Genomic DNA, 16,390 nt, shown 5'->3' on the forward strand with positions numbered 1-16,390 from the left:
TGGATATAGCACTATAGGTGGAATAGAATGGTGGTTGTGGAGAAGACAAAAAGGAGAAGATAGTCTCACATCGACTAGGCGTATCAACGGGCTATGGAGATGCCCATCAATAGATATCAATGTGAGTGAGTAGGGATTGCCATGCAACGGATGCACTGGAGCCATAAATGTATGTAAGCTCAACAAAAGAAACTAGTGGGTGTGCATCCAACTTGCTTGCTCACGAAGACCTAGGACAATTTGAGGAAGCCCATCATTGGAATATACAAGCCAAGTTCTATAACATAAAATTCCCACTAGTATATGAAAGTGACAACATATGAGACTCTCTATATGAAGAACATGGTGCTACTTTGAAGCACAATATATGAGACTTGCTATATCATGGTGCTACTTTGAAGCACAAGTGTGAAAAAAAGGATAGTAGCATTGCCCCTTATTTATTTATTTATTTGGGTCTTTTTTTCTTTGGCCTTGCTTTTTTTTTGGGACAATGCTCTATTAAATGATGATCATCACACTTCTATTTATTTACAACTAAATGATTACAACTAGATACTAAAACAAAGCATGACTCTATATGAATGCCTTCGGCGGTGTACTGGGATATGCAATGAATCACGAGTGACAAGTGTGAAAGAATTATGAACAGTGGCTTTGCCACAAATACTATGTCAACTACATGATCATGCTAAGCAATACGACAATGATGGATGTGTCATGATGAACTAGATGGTGGAAAGTTGCATGGCAATATATCTCGGAATGGCTATGGGAATGCCATAATAGGTAGGTATGGTGGCTGTTCTGAGGAAGGTATATGGTAGGTGTATGATACCAGCGAAAGTTGCGCGGTATTAGAGAGGCTATCAAGGGTGGAAGGGTGGGAGTGCGTATAATCCATGGACTCAACATTAGTCATAAAGAACTCATATACTTATTGCAAAAATTTATAAGTTAACAACGCAAAGTATTACGCGCATGCTCCTAGGGGGATAGATTGGTAGGAAAAGACCATCGCTCGTCCCCGACCACCACTCACAAGGAAGACAATCAATAAATAAATCATGCTCCGACTTCATCACATAACGGTTCACCATACATACATGCTACGGGAATCACAAACTTCAACACAAGTATTCTTTAAATTCACAACTACTCAACTAGCATGACTTTAATATTATCACCTCCATATCTCAAAACAATTATCATGCTTCAATCTTTTCTTAGTATTCAACACACTCAAAAGAAAGTTTCACAAATCTAGAATACCAAGCATATTATTATTAGGCAAATTACCATGCTATTAATAGACTCTCAAATTAATTTAAGTGAAGCATGAGAGATCAATAGTTTCTTTAAAACATATCCACCACCGTGCTCTAAAAGATCTAAGTGAAGCACATAGAGCAAAATTATCTAGCTCAAAAGATATAAGTGAAGCACAAAGAGCAAAATTATCTAGCTAAAAAGATATAAGTGAAGCACATAGAGCAAAATTATCTAGCTCAAAAGATATAAGCGAAGCACATAGAGCAAAATTATCTAGCTCAAAAGGTATAAGTGAAGCACATAGAGCAAAATTATCTAGCTCAAAAGATATAAGTGAAGCACACAGAGCATTCTATCAAATTTTAATTTATGTATGGCTCTATCAAAAGGTGTGTAAAGCAAGGATGATTGTGGCATACTAACAAACAAAGACACAAATAATACAAGACGCTCCAAGCAAAACACATATCATGTTGGTGAATAAAAATATAGCTACAAGTAAATTACCGATGGAAGTGGACGAAAGAGGGGATGCCTTCTGGGGCATCACCAAGCTTTGACTTTTTGGTGTCCTTTGATTATCTTGGGGGTTCCATGGGAATCCCCAAGCTTAGGCTCTTGCCACTCCTTGTTCCATGATCCATCAAAAGAATTCACCCAAAACTTGAAAACTTCACAACACAAAACTCAAAATAGAAAACTCGTGAGCTCCGTTAGCGAAAGAAAACAAAAGACCACTTCAAGGTACTGTAATGAACTCATTCTTTATTTATATTGGTTTTAACCTACTGTATTCCAACTTCTCTATGGATTATAAACTATTTTACTAGCATAGATTCATCAAAATAAGCAAACAACACACGAAAAACAGAATCTGTCAAAAACAGAACAGTCTGTAGTAATCTGTATCTAGAGCAAGTTATGGAACCCCAAAAATTCTAAAATAAATTTCTGGAAGTGAGGAATTTATCTATTAATCATATTCAAAAAGAATTAACTAAATATCACTCTTCAAATAAAAATGACAGCAGTTCTCGTGAGCGCTAAAGTTTCTGTTTTTTACAGCAAGTTCAACAAGACTTTCCCCAAGTCTTTCCAACGGTTCTACTTGGCACAAATACTAATTAAACACAAAAAACACAACCAAAACAGAGGCTAAATAATTTATTTATTACTAAACAGAAGCAAAAAGCAAGGAATAAAAATAAAATTGGGTTGCCTCCCAACAAGCGCTATCGTTTAACGCCCCTAGATAGGCATAACAAGCAAGGATAGATCTAGGTATTGCCATCTTTGGTAGGTAATCCATAAGTGGCTCTCATGATAGTTTCGTATGGTAATTTTATTTTCTTTCTTGGAAAGTGTTTCATGCCCTTTTTTAATGGAAATTGAAATCTAATATTCCCTTCCTTCATATCAATAATCGCACCAACCGTTCTAAGGAAAGGTCTACCAAGACTAATAGGGCAAGAAGGATTGCAATCTATATCAAGAACAATGAAATCTACGGGCACATAATTCCTATTTGCAACAATAAGAACATCATTAATTCTTCCCATAGGTTTCTTAATAGTGGAATCCGCAAGATGCAAGTTTAGAGAGCAATCAAAATTACGGAAATCTAGTAAATCACACAAAGTCTTGGGAATGGTAGAGACACTAGCACCCAAATCACACAAAGCATAAAACTCATGATCTTTAATTTTGATTTTAATAGTTGGTTCCCACTCATCATAGAGTTTTCTAGGGATAGAAACTTTCAACTCAAGTTTTTCTTCATAAGATTGCATCAAGGCATCAACAATATGTTCGGTGAAGGCTTTATTTCGACTATAAGCATGTGGAGAATTTAGTACGGATTGCAACAAGGAAATACAATCAATCAAAGAGAAATTTTCATAATTAAATTCCTTGAAATCCAATATAGTGGGTTTAGCAACATCTAGATTTTTATTTCTTTCAATCCCACTTTCATCAATTTCATCATTAAGATCTAAACACTCCGAATTTTTAGAACGCCTTCTAGGTAAAGGAAGATCATATTCAGTTTCATCAAGATTCATATTGCAAAATAAAAATTTAATTGGAGACACATCAATAACTTTTAGATCTTCATCTTGATTTTCACAGGAATTGGAAGAACATGCTTTAATAAAGGCATCTTTGGAAGCACGCATACTAGCAGTTCTTTCCTTACACTCATCAATTGAAATTCTCATGGCTTTTAGAGACTCATTAATATCATGCTTAGGAGGAATAGATCTAAGTTTCAAAGCATCAACATCAAGAGCAATTCTATCAACGTTCCTAGTCAAATCATCAATCTTAAGCAATTTTCTTCAATCATAGCATTATAAGAATCAAAAGTATGGCTACCCAAGAAGTTTCCTCCGGTAATGGTATCGAGGATATATCTAATACCTACATAAAAATTGCGGAGAAGAACTAAGGTAGATTGTTTCCTGGTAGATCTAGTTTGAGCATTGCAAATCCTATACCAAGCATCTTTTAGATTTTCTCCCTCCCTTTGTTTAAAATTTAGAACTTCACTCTCGGGAGACAACGGAGAAGATATGAGACTAGCCATGATGACAGGAAAACAAAGAGGCAAACAGAGAGGGAGGATAGAGAGAGAGGGAGAATAAAACGGCAAGGGTGAATTGGGGGGAGAGGAAAACAAGAGGCAAATGGCAAATAGTGTAATGCGAGAGATAGGGATTGTGATGGGTACTTGGTACATGACTTTTTGCGTAGACTCCCCGGCAATGGCACCAGAAATCCTTCTTGCTACGTCTTGAGCTTGCGTTGGTTTTCCCCGAAGAGGAAGGGATGATGCAGCAGAGTAGCGTAAGTATTTCCCTCAGTTTTTGAGAACCAAGGTATCAATCCAGTAGGAGCCCACGCTCAAGTCCCTCGTACCTGCACAAAGCGATAGCTACTCGCAACCAACGTGATTAGGGTTGTCAAGCCCTTCACGGTCACTTACGAGAGTGAGATCTGTAGATAGAATATTTTTGGTATTTTTTATATAAAGATGCAAAGAAAAAGTAAATAGCAAAACAATATAAAAGTGATGGAGATTGATATGATGAGAATAGACCCGGGGGCCATAGGTTTCACTAGTGGCTTCTCTCAAGAGCATAAGTATTCTACAGTGGGTGAACAAATTACTGTTGAGCAATTGATAGAATTGAGCATAATTATGAGAATATCTAGGCATGATCATGTATATAGGCATCACGTCCGTGAAAAGTAGATCGAAACGATTCTGCATCTACTACTATTACTCCACTCATCGACCGCTATCCAGCATGCATCTAGAGTACTAAGTTAAAAACAGAGTAACGCCTTAAGCAAGATGACATGATGTAGAGAGATAAATTCATGCAATATGAAATAAACCCCATCTTGTTATCCTCGATGTCAACGATACAATACGTGCCTTGCTGCCCCTTCTGTCACTGGGTAAGGACACCGCAAGATCGAACCCAAAGCTAAGCACTTCTCACATGGCAAGAACTACCAATCTAGTTGGCCAAACCAAACGGATAATTCGAAGAGACTTGCAAAGATAACCAATCATGCATAAAGGAATTCAGAGAAGATTCAAATATTATTCATAGATAGACTTGATCATAAACCCACAATTCATCAGTCTCAACAAACACACCGCAAAAAGAAGATTACATCGAATAGATCTCCACAAGAGAGGGGGAGAACTTTGTATTGAGATTCAAAGAGAGAGAAGAAGCCATCTAGCTACTAACTATGGACCCGAAGGTCTGAGGTAAACTAGTCACACTTCATCGGTGGGGCTAGGATGATATAGAATCCCTCCGTGATGACGGCCCTCTTCCGGCGGAGCTCCGGAACAGGCCCCAAGATGGGATCTCGTGGATACAGAAAGTTGCGGCGGTGGAATTAGGTTTTTGGCTCCTGTTCTGATCGTTTGGGGTACGTGTGTATATATAGGAGGAAGGAGTACGTCGGTGGAGCACCGAGGGGCCCACGAGGCAGGGGGCGCGTCCTAGGGGGGGTGCCCCCACCCTCGTGACCACCTCTTTGATCCCTTGCAGTAGGGTCCAAGTCTCCTGGATCACGTTCGGTGAGAAAATCACGTTTCCAAAGATTTTATTCCATTTGGACTCCGTTTGATATTCTGTTTATCTGAAACACTGAAATAGGCAAAACAACATCAATTCTGGGCTGGGCCTCCGGTTAATAGGTTAGTCCCAAAAATAATATAAAAGTGGAAAATAAAGCCCAATATAGTCCAAAACAGTAGATAATATAGCATGGAGCAATCAAAAATTATAGATACGTTGGAGACGTATCAGCGAGCTGTTAGTCTCATCAAACCGCACATCCACAGTTTCAACCACTTTATAGTGAAAGTGGTTGAAGACTCTGTAGGAGTGTGAATCCTTCCCGTAACCAAGTATAAAACCTTCATGTGCTTTTGGTGCAAATTTTAAAGTGTGATGTGGATCCTTGATCCAGCACCTTGCACCAAATACTCTGAAGTAGCTTACGTTTGGATTCTTACCAGTCAGTAGTTCATATGATGTATTCTTTAGAAGCTTGTGAAGATAAACACGGTTGATGACATGGCATGCAATATCAATAGCTTCAAGCCAGAACTTCCTTGGAGTCTTGTACTCATCAAGCATCGTCCGAGACATCTCAATGAGTGTTCTGTTCTTGCGCTCCACGATGCCATTCTGTCGAGGTGTGTATGGAGCTGAGAATTCATGAGTGATGCCCAATGTATCAAGATAAGTGTCGAGGCCGATATTCTTGAACTCTGTGCCATTGTCACTTCTTATCTGCTTGATCTTGATGCCATAGTTTTTCATGGCAGGATTGACGAATCGTCTGAAGACATCCTGCACTTCAGTCTTCTAGAGAATTATATGCACCCAGGTATATCTAGAGTAATCATCAACAATAACGAAGCCATAGAGACAAGCAGTAGTAGTAATAGTGGAGTAATGAGTAGGGTCAAATAGGTCCATGTGAAGCAGCTCGAAGGGACGTGATGTAGTCATGATTGTCTTCGAAGGATGCTTGGCCCTAGTCATCTTCCCGGCTTCGCAGGCACCGCACAGATGATCCTTTTTGAACTTGACGCCCTCGATGCCTACGACATGCTTCTTCTTCGCGAGAGTGTACAAGTTCCTCATGCCAGCATGCCCTAGCCTCCAATGCCAGAGCCAGCACTCTGAAGCTTTTGCTAGAAGACATACTTCCAACTGTGGTCCTGCTGAGAAATCTACCATGTACACATCACCTTTTAGGTACCCTTCAAAGACTAGAGACTTGTCAGATTCCATTAGAACAAGACAACGATACTTTCCAAATATCACAATCATGTTCAAGTCACAAGGCATTGAGACAGACATTAAGTTGAAAACAAGTGATTCAACAAGCATCACTCTATCCATGTGCTGATCCTTTGAGATTGCAACTCTACCTAGACCCAATACCTTGCTTTTGCCAGTGTCAGCAAATGTGATATGACTCTTGTCATATGGACGTAAGGTTGAGTTCATGAGAAGACTTCGACCGCCAGTCATGTGGTTAGTGCATCCACTATCAATAATCCATTCTGAAGCAGCTGGTTTCATACCCTACAGTGCGGTTAGGGGGATAGGCTTCACGAAGAGTATTGTGAAGCATAAACATTTGACGAGCAAGTGGATTATGAAAGCTCAGATCCAGGTTAGGACTGATAGGATGCATGGCAAGCGACTAAGGAATGAAATACGTAATAAGACCATTTGGGCATTTTATCTTGCGCCCCACAAGATGTTTTAGGTCCCCAGCAATAGCATCTGACGCCTTTGATTTCCGGCTGGAGACCTTTCCCTTGGCACCACGTGCCATGAAGCAATAGGTGGGTGCAGAGTCATCTTCATTAGCATCAGCGTTGGTGAAGAGGCCATCGTCTTTAGTGTTGAAGATGGACTTGGCGACGTACGCTGAAGCTAAAGCGAGGCTTGCCACACCTGAATCAGATTCCTCTTCAGACTCCATCTTCACCTCCTCGGATGCAGACTCCCCCTCTGAATCCATTTCCTTGCCAACAAATGCACGACCCTTGCTAGATGAGCTCTTCTTGTGTGATGACGACTTTGACGAAGACTTAAAAGAAGACTTTGAGAATTTCTTCTTTTTCTTGTCATCAGAATCATATTACTTGCTCTTCTTCTTCTTGTTGTTCTCATTGTCCCATTGAGGACATTCAGAGATGTAGTGACCAGGTTTCTTGCACTTGTGACACGTTCTCTTCTTGTAGTCACGGGAGGAAGCTTCATCATTTTTTGAGCTGGATCTTGAAGACTGTCTGGAGCCTTTCTTCCTAGTGAACCTTTGGAACTTCTTCACGAGCATGGCAAGCTCCTTTCCAATGTCTTCAGGATCCTCAGAACTGCAGTCAGATTCTTCTTCAGATGAGGAAACAACCTTTGTCTTCAAGGCGCGAGCTCGGCCATAGTTGGTACCATAGATGTCTCGTTTCTCAGATAGCTGGAATTCATGTGTGTTGAGCCTCTCAAGTATGTCAGACGGATCGAGAGTCTTGAAGTCAGGGCGTTCTTGAATCATCAGGGCCAAGGTGTCAAATGAGCCATCGAGTGATCTCAAGAGTGTCTTGATGATTTCATGCTTGGTGATTTCAGTGACGCCGAGTGCATGAAGCTCATTTGTGATATCAATGAGGCGATCAAACGTCAGCTAAACATTCTCATTGTCATTTCTCTTGAAGCGGTTGAAGAGACTGCGAAGAACACTGATCCTTGAGTCTCTCTGGGTTGAGACGCCTTCATTGACCTTGGAGAGCCAGTCCCAGACTAGCTTTGCAGTTTCCAGAGCACTCACCCGGCCATACTGTCCTTTGGTCAGATGACCACAGATGATGTTCTTGGCAGTAGAATCCAGTTGAATGAACTTCTTGACATTAGTTGCGGTGACGCCTTCACCGGCCTTGGGAACGCCATTCTTAATGACATACCAAAGGTCAACATCAATGGCTTCAAGATGCATGCGCATCTTATTCTTCCAGTAATGGTAATCAGTGCCATCGAAGACAGGGCACGCAGCGGAGACTTTGATTATCCCTGCAGTCGGCATAGCTAAAACTCCAGGTGGTTAAACCGAATCACACAGAACAAGGGAGCACCTTGCTCTGATACCAATTGAAAGTGCTAGTTATCAACTAGAGGGGGTGAATAGGCGATTTTTATGAAAGTCTTGAAAACACGGGGGCTTTGAAGACAAACAGTAGAAATGAACCAATTGATATGCAGCGGAAGGTAGACTACACTAGACAAGCCATAGTCAAGTAAGCAATGAAGTGAAAGCACGAAGACTATCAGCAGCTAGGTAGTATGGATCAAGATGGAAGAAAGTATGAAACCAATCAACAACAGTCTTCACATAGTGAAGTCAATCATATCATGCAAGCAGGCAATGACTTCACGAAGACAAACTGTAAGTAAAGAGAGAGGTAAGGATAGAACCAGTTTCTTGGTGAGGACGTGCATTTGTTGGACCAGTTCCATTTGCTGTGACAACTGTATGTCGGGTTAGGGAGGTTGAGATTCAACTCAGAAGACCGTGTCTTCACCTTATTCCCCTTGAGCTAAGGACACACAGTCCTCGCCCAATCATTCTGGTAAGTCTTCAAGGTAGACTTCCAAACCTTCACAGACTTTGTTCACCGGCGATCCACAATGACTCTTGGATGCTCAGAATGTGACGCCTGACCGGCTGGAGGATTCACAGTCCTCAAGTGTAATAAGTCTTCAGATCACACAGACAGAAAGACTTCAGTGATGCCTAACACTCTTTGGCTCTGGGTGTTTAGGGCTTTGTCCTTGCAAGGATTTCTCTCTCAAAGGCTTCGAGGAGGGTTGCTCTCAAACGACAAAAGCCGTGTACTAACTCTGAGCAGCCGCCAATTTATGGTGTAGGGGGTGGGCTATTTATAGCCACAAGGCAACCCGACCTGATTTGTCTGAAATGACCCTGGGTCACTAAGGAACTGACACGTGTCTAATAGTCAGATTTCAAACACACGCGACAGCTCTGGATAAGATTTGCTCTCACTGTCTTCGCTCGAAGACATAGGATTTGGTTGAGCATCACTTCGGTCACTCTGACTTTGTTCACTGGGACCCCACTTAATAGTACGGTGGTTCCTATGACTCAACAAAGAAGAAAAGGAAACTACAAAACAGCTATGTCTTCACACTCCATAGTCTTCACATGAATGTCTTCTCGAGTCAGAGTCTTCGTTGTGAATATCTTCACATACCACCATTGTCTTCAATGTCTTCACACATTTTTAGGGGTCATCTCCGGTAGGTAAACCGAATCAATGAGGGACTACTACCTGTGTTATCCTGCAATTCTCACAAACACATTAGTCCCTCAACCAGGTTTGTCGTCAATACTCCAAAACCAACTAGGGGTGGCACTAGATGCACTTACACTACTAGGAGGGGGAAGGAAGGAGTGGGTGAGAGGAAGGAAGGGGGCGCCACCCCCCTCCTAGTCCAATTCGGACCCAAGGGGGAGGGGGCGCGCGGCCTGACCTGGCAGCCCATCTCTCTCCACTAAGGACCATCTAGGCCCACTAGTTCCCCGGGGGGTTCTGGTAACCCTCCGGCACTCCGGTTTTCTTCGAAATCATCCGGAACACTTCCAGTGTGCGAATATAGCCGTCCAATATATCAATCTTTATGTATCGACCACTTTGAGACTCCTCGTCATGTCCATGATCATATCCGGGAGTCCGAACTACCTTCGGTACATCAAAACACATAAACTCATAATATCGATCGTCACCGAACGTTAAGCATGCGGACCCTACGGGTTCGAGAACTATGTTGACATGACCGAGACTCATCTCCGGTCAATAACCAACAGTGGAACCTGTATGCTCATATTGGTTCCTACATATTCTACGAAGATCTTCATCGGTCAAACCGCATAACAACATACGTTGTTCCCTTTGTCATCGGTATGTTACTTGCCTAAGATTCGATAGTTGGTATCTCAATACCTAGTTCAATCTCGTTACCGGCAAGTCTCTTTACTCGTTCCGTAATGCAGCATCACGTAACTAACTCATTAGTCATATTGCTTGCAAGGCTTGAAGTGATGTGCATTACCGAGAGGGCCCAGAGATACCTCTTTGATACACGGAGTGACAAATCCTAATCTCGATTTATGCCAACTCAACAAACACCTCCGGTATTCGAGAGTTGCATAATCTCATAGTCATAGGAACATGTATATGTTATGGAGAAAGCAATAGCAGTAAACTAAAAGATCATCGTGCTAAGCTAACGGATGGGTCAAGTCAATCACATCATTCTCTAATGATGTGATCCTGTTCATAAAATGACAACTCTTTGTCCATGGCTAGGAAACTTAACCATCTTTGATCAACGAGCTAGTCAGGTAGAGGATACTAGTGACACTCTGTTTGTCTATGTATTCACACATGTACTAAGTTTCCGGTTAATACAATTCTAGCATGAATAATAGACATTTATCATGATTAGGAAATATAAATAACAACTTTATTATTGCCTCTAGGGCATATTTCCTTCAGTCTCCCACTTGCACTAGAGTCAATAATCTAGATTACATTGTAATGATTCTAACACCCATGGAGTCTTGGTGCTAATCATGTTTTGCTCGTGAGAGAGGCTTAGTCAATGGGTCTGCAACATTCAGATCCATATGTATCTTGTAAATCTCTATATCTCCCTCCTTGACTTGATCGCGGACGGAATTGAAGCGTCTCTTGATGTGCTTGGTTCTCTTGTGAAATCTGGATTCCTTTGCCAAGGCAATTGCATCAGTATTGTCACAAAAGATTTTCATTGGACCCGATGCACTAGGTATGACACCTAGATCGGATATGAACTCCTTCATCCAGACTCCTTCATTTGCTACTTGCGAAGCAGCTATGTACTCCTCTTCGCATGTAGATCCTGCCACGACGCTCTACTTAGAACTGCACCAACTGACAGCTCCACCATTTAATAAAAATACGTATCCGGTTTGTGACTTAGAGTCATCCGGATCAGTGTCAAAGCTTGCATCGACATAACCGTTTACCACGAGCTCTTTTTCACCTCCATAAACGAGAAACATACCCTTAGTCCTTTTTAGGTATTTCAGGATGTTCTTGACCGCTGTCCAATGATCCACTCCTGGATTACTTTGGTACCTCCCTGCTAAACTAATACCAATGCACACATCAGGTCTGGTACACAACATTGCATACATGATAGAACCTATGGTTGAAGCATAGGGAATGACTTTCATTTTCTGTCTATCTTCTGCAGTGGTCGGGCATTGAGTCTGACTCAACTTCTCACCTTGTAACATAGGGAAGAAACCTTTCTTTGCTTGATCCATTTTGAACGTCTTCAAAACTTTATCAAGGTATGTGCTTTGTGAAAGTCTAATTAAGTGTCTTAAACTATCTCTATAGATCTTGATGCCCAATATATAAGCAGCTTCACCGAGGTCTTTCATTGAAAAATTCTTATTCAAGTATCCTTTTATGCTATTCAGAAATTCAGTATCATTTCCGATCAGCAATATGTCATCCACATATAATATCAGAAATGCTACAGAGCTCCCACTCACTTTCTTGTAAATACATGCTTCTCCAAAAGTCTGTATAAAACCATATGCTTTGATCACACTATAAAAGTGTATATTCCAACTCCGAGAGGCTTGCACCAGTCCATAAATGGATCGCTGGAGCTTGCGCACTTTGTTAGCACCTTTTGGAATGACAAAACCTTCTGGTTGCATCATATACAACTCTTATTTAAGATATCCATTAAGGAATGCATTTTTTGACATCCATTTTCCAAATTTCATAATCATAAAATGCGGCAATTGCTAACATGATTCGGATGGACTTAAGCATCTCTACGGGTGAGAAAGTCTCATCGTAGTCAACTCCTTGAACTTGTCAAAAACCTTTTGCAACAAGTCGAGCTTTGTAGACAGTAACATTACCATTAGCGTCAGTCTTCTTCTTGAAGATCCATTTATTCGCTATGGCCTGCCGATCATCAGGAAAGTCAACCAAAGTCCAAACTTTGTTCCCATACATGGATCCCATCTCAGATTTCATGGCCTCAAGCCATTTTGCGGAATCAGGGCTCATCATCGCTTCCTCATAGTTCGTAGGTTCGTCATGGTCAAGTAACATGACCTCCAAAACAGGATTACCGTACCACTCTGGTGCGGATCTTACTCTGGTTTTACCTACGAGGTTCGGTAGGAACTTGATCAGAAGTTTCATGATCATCATCATTAGCTTCCTCACTTACTCGTGTAGGAATCACTGGAACTGATTTTAGTGATAAAATACTTTCCAATAAGGGAGTAGGTACAATTACCTCGTCAAGTTCTACTTTCCTCCCACTCACTTCTTTCGAGAGAAACTCCTTCTCTAGAAAGGATCCATTCTTAGCAACAAATATCTTGCCTTCGGATCTGTGATAGAAGGTGTACGCAATAGTCTCCTTTGAGTATCCGATGAAGCCACATTTCTCCAATTTGGGTTCGAGCTTATCAGGTTGAAGTTTTTTCACATAAGCATTGCAGCCCAAAACTTTAAGAAACGACAACTTGGGTTTCTTGCCAAACTACAGTTCATAAGGTGTCTTCTCAACGGATTTTGATGGTGCCCTATTTAACGTGAATGCAGCCCTCTCTAAAGAATAACCCCAAAACGATAGCGGTAAATCAGTGAGAGACATCATAGATCGCACCATATCTAATAAAGTGCGGTTACGACGTTCGGACACACCATTACGTTGTGGTGTTCTAGGTGGCGTGAGTTGCGAAACTATTCCGCATTGTGTCAAATGAAGACCAAACTCATAACTCAAATATTCACCTCCACGATCAGATCGTAGAAACTTAATTTTCTTATTACGATTATTTTCCACTTCACTCTGAAATTCTTTGAACTTTTCAAATGTTTCAAACTTATGTTTCATCAAGTAGATATACCCATGTCTGCTCAAATCATCTGTGAAGGTAAGAAAATAATGATACCCACCACGAGCATCAACACTCATCGGACCGCATACATTAGTATGTATTATTTCCAATAAGTCTGTTGCTCGTTCCATTGTTCCGGAGAACTGAGTCTTAGTCATCTTGCCCATGAGGCATGGTTCGCAAGCATCAAGTGATTCCAAAAGTCCATCAACATGGATGTGCTTTACACCAATATGACCTAAACAGCAGTGCCACAAATAAGTTGCACTATCATTATTAAACTTATATCTTTTGGCTTCAATACTATGAACATGTGTATCACTACTATCAAGATTTAGTAAAAATAGACCACTCATTAAGGGTGCATGACCATAAAAGATATTATTCATATAAATAGAACAACCATTATTCTCTATTTAAATGAATAACCGTCTCGCATCAAACAAGATCCAGATATAATGTTCATGCTCAATGCTGGCACCAAATAACAATTATTTAGGTCTAAAACTAATCCCGAAGGTAGATGTAGAGGTAGCGTGCCGACGGCGATCACATCGACTTTGGAACCATTTCCCACACCCATCGTCACCTCGTCCTTAGCCAATCTTCGCTTAATCCATAGCCCTTGTTTCGAGTTGCAAATATTAGCAACAGAACCAGTATCAAATACCCAGGCGCTACTGCGAGCATTAGTAAGGTACACATCAATAACATGTATATCAAATATACCTTTCACTTTGCCATACTTCTTCTCTGCCAAATACTTGGGGCAGTTCCGCTTCCAGTGACCACACCCTTTGAAGTAGAATCACTCAGTCTCAGGCTTAGGTCCAGACTTGAGTTTCTTCACTTGAGCAACAACTGGCTTGCTGTTCTTCTTGAAGTTCCCCTTCTTCCCTTTACCCTTTTTCTTGAAACTAGTGGTCTTGTTGACCATCAACACTTGATGCTCCTTCTTGATTTCTACCTCCGCAGCCTTTAGCATTGCGAAGAGCTCGAGAATCGTCTTATCCATCCCTTGCATATTATAGTTCATCACGAAGCTCTTGTAGCTTGGTAGCAGTGATTGAAGAACTCTGTCAATGACACTATCATCTGGAAGATTAACTCCCAGCTGAGTCAAGTGGTTGTGGTACCCAGACATTCTGAGTATATGTTCACTAACAGAACTATTCTCCTCCATTTTGTAACTGTAGAACTTATTGGAGACTCCATATCTCTCAATCCGGACATTTACTTGAAATATTAACTTCAACTCCTGGAACACCTCATATGCTCCATGATGTTCAAAACGTCGTTGAAGTCTCGGTTCTAAGCCGTAAAGCATGGCACACTGAACTATCGAGTAGTCATCAGCTTTGCTCTGCCAGGTGTTCACAACATCTGGCGTTGCTCCTGCAGCGGGTTTGTCACCTAGCGGTGCTTCCAGGACGTAATTCTTCTGTGCAGCAATGAGGATAATCCTCAAGTTATGGACCCAGTCCGTGTAATTGCTATCATCATCTTTCAACTTAGCTTTCTCTAGGAACGCATTAAAATTCAATGAAACAAAAGCACGGGCCATCTATCTACAACAACATAGACATGCAAAATACTATTAGGTACTAAGTTCATGATAAATTAAAGTTCAATTAATCAAATTACTTAAGAACTCCCACTTAGATAGACATCCCTCTAATCATCTAAGTGATCACGTGATCCATATCAACTAAACCATGTCCGATCATCACGTGAGATGGAGTAGTTTTCAATGGTGAACATCACTATGTTGATCATATCTACTATATGATTCACGCTCGACCTTTCGGTCTCAGTGTTTCGAGGCCATATCTGCATATGCTAGGCTCATCAAGTTTAACCTGAGTGTGTGCAAAACTGGCTTGCACCCGTTGTATGTGAACATAGAGCTTATCACACCCGATCATCACGTGGTATTTCGGCACAACGAACTATAGCAACAGTGCATACTCAGGGAGAACACTTATACCTTGAAATTTAGTGAGAGATCATCTTATAATGCTACCGCCGAACTAAGCAAAATAAGATGCATAAAGGATAAACATCACATGCAATCAATATAAGTGATATGATATGGCCATCATCATCTTGTGCCTTTGATCTCCATCTCCAAAGCACCATCATGATCACCATCGTCACCGGCTTGACACCTTGATCTCCATCGAAGCATCGTTGTCGTCTCGCCAACTATTGCTGCTATGACTATCGCTACCGCTTAGTGATAAAGTAAAGCAATTACATGGCGATTGCATTTCATACAATAAAACGACAACCATATGGCTCCTGCCAGTTGCCGATAACTCCGTTACAAGACATGATCATCTCATACAATAAAATTTAGCATCATGTCTTGACCATATCACATCACAACATGCCCTACAAAAACAAGTTAGACGTCCTCTACTTTGTTGTTGCAAGTTTTACATGGCTGCTACGGGCTAAGCAAGAACCGTTCTTACCTACGCATCAAAAACCACAACGTGGTATATTGATTGCTTTTTGATCTTCAGAAAGAACCATGTTCATTGAATCCGATTCAACTACAATTGGAGAAACCGACACCCACCAGCTACCTGTGTGTGAAGCACGTCGGTAGAACCAGTCTCGCGTAAGCGTACGCGTAATGTCGGTCTGGACCGCTTCATCCAACAATGCCGCTGAATGAAGAATCAACTAGTAACGGCAAGCAATATGTATATACCCACGCCCACAACTCCTTTGTGTTCTACTCGTGCATATAACATCTACGCATAAACCTGGCTCGGATGCCACTGTTGGGGAACGCAGTAATTCCAAAAAAATTCCTACGCACACGCAAGATCTATCATGGTGATGCATAGCAACGAGAGAGGAAGAGTGTTGTCCACGTACCCTCGTAGACCGTGAGAGGAAGCGTTATGACAACACGGTTGATGTAGTCGGACGTCTTCACGATCCGACTGATCCTAGCACCGAAGGTATGACACCTCCGCGATCTGCACACGTTCAGCTCGGTGATGTCCTGCGAACTCTAGATCCAGGTGAGTGTCGAGGGAGAGTTTCGTCAGCACGA

Source organism: Triticum dicoccoides, chromosome 3A (genome assembly GCF_002162155.2).
Source record: "Triticum dicoccoides isolate Atlit2015 ecotype Zavitan chromosome 3A, WEW_v2.0, whole genome shotgun sequence".
NCBI lineage: Eukaryota > Viridiplantae > Streptophyta > Magnoliopsida > Poales > Poaceae > Triticum > Triticum dicoccoides.